This window comes from Procambarus clarkii, chromosome 49 (genome assembly GCF_040958095.1).
Source record: "Procambarus clarkii isolate CNS0578487 chromosome 49, FALCON_Pclarkii_2.0, whole genome shotgun sequence".
NCBI classification, from domain to species: Eukaryota; Metazoa; Arthropoda; class Malacostraca; order Decapoda; family Cambaridae; genus Procambarus; species Procambarus clarkii.
In genome coordinates, this window is record NC_091198.1 from 8265497 (window position 1) to 8266522 (window position 1026).

Sequence of the window (1026 nt, forward strand, 5' to 3'; positions counted from 1 at the left end):
TTTAACTGTATGATGTATTTATTACATTGTAACTAAATAGCATTGAAGTACTAATAACTTATTTCAAACTCACAATGGTTTTGAATAACAACAGTAATATAAGAACAGTAATATATACCAAATTGCTGTTTTTAAATAAATTGAATACATTTTTCGTTAGGTGACAGATACAATTATATAAATACATTATTAAAAAAAAGATATCGAAGAAGCTTTAAAAATAAATATCAAGTACTTAATATTTATTGGAGAATATGAGGTCGCAGTTTAAATGCGACCATCCATTAGTACTACAATCACTAATTCAATTTCTTTCTTTATTATGCACCCCATACCCATCCCGTGGGCGGTGGTGTAAAGGATTACAGAGGCACATAATCGGTTCAGGAACTGAACCCTCTAGTTCGTTTAGCTAAGCAAATAACAATATTTGACGCTAGTTACAAAATTATCAATGTTGTATACACATGTACACACCCTCATACATACATGTACATATATATATACGTATACACATATACATACACATACATATCTAATCACCCACACAAATACACACATCAATAATCTTTGTGTCACAAGTGACATTACAAGAGGTGTCACAAGTGACATTACAAGAGGTGTCACAAGTGACATTACAAGAGGTGTCACAAGTGACATTACAAGAGGTGTCACAAGTGACATTACAAGAGGTGTCACAAGTGACATTACAAGAGGCTCACAACAGTCACAATACAAGGCACTTTACATCTATAGTGAGTCACACAGTTACTAGTCTTGCTGCACACCCACTCAACTGGGCGGCAGCTTTACAGTCATGTGCATGCATTACCTACAGTAAGCAAATTTTGGATACTTCGCTAAAATTTCGGGCAGCACATCATTATGAATGAAGTACTTACACATTTCTTGGACACTATTGATGGTGTTATCTCTAAATTCCGCAATTTTTTCACATTCCATTATATAATGACGCAAAGTATGCGAATAGTTCTGCTGACAGAGTTTACATTTAGTCAAATCTAC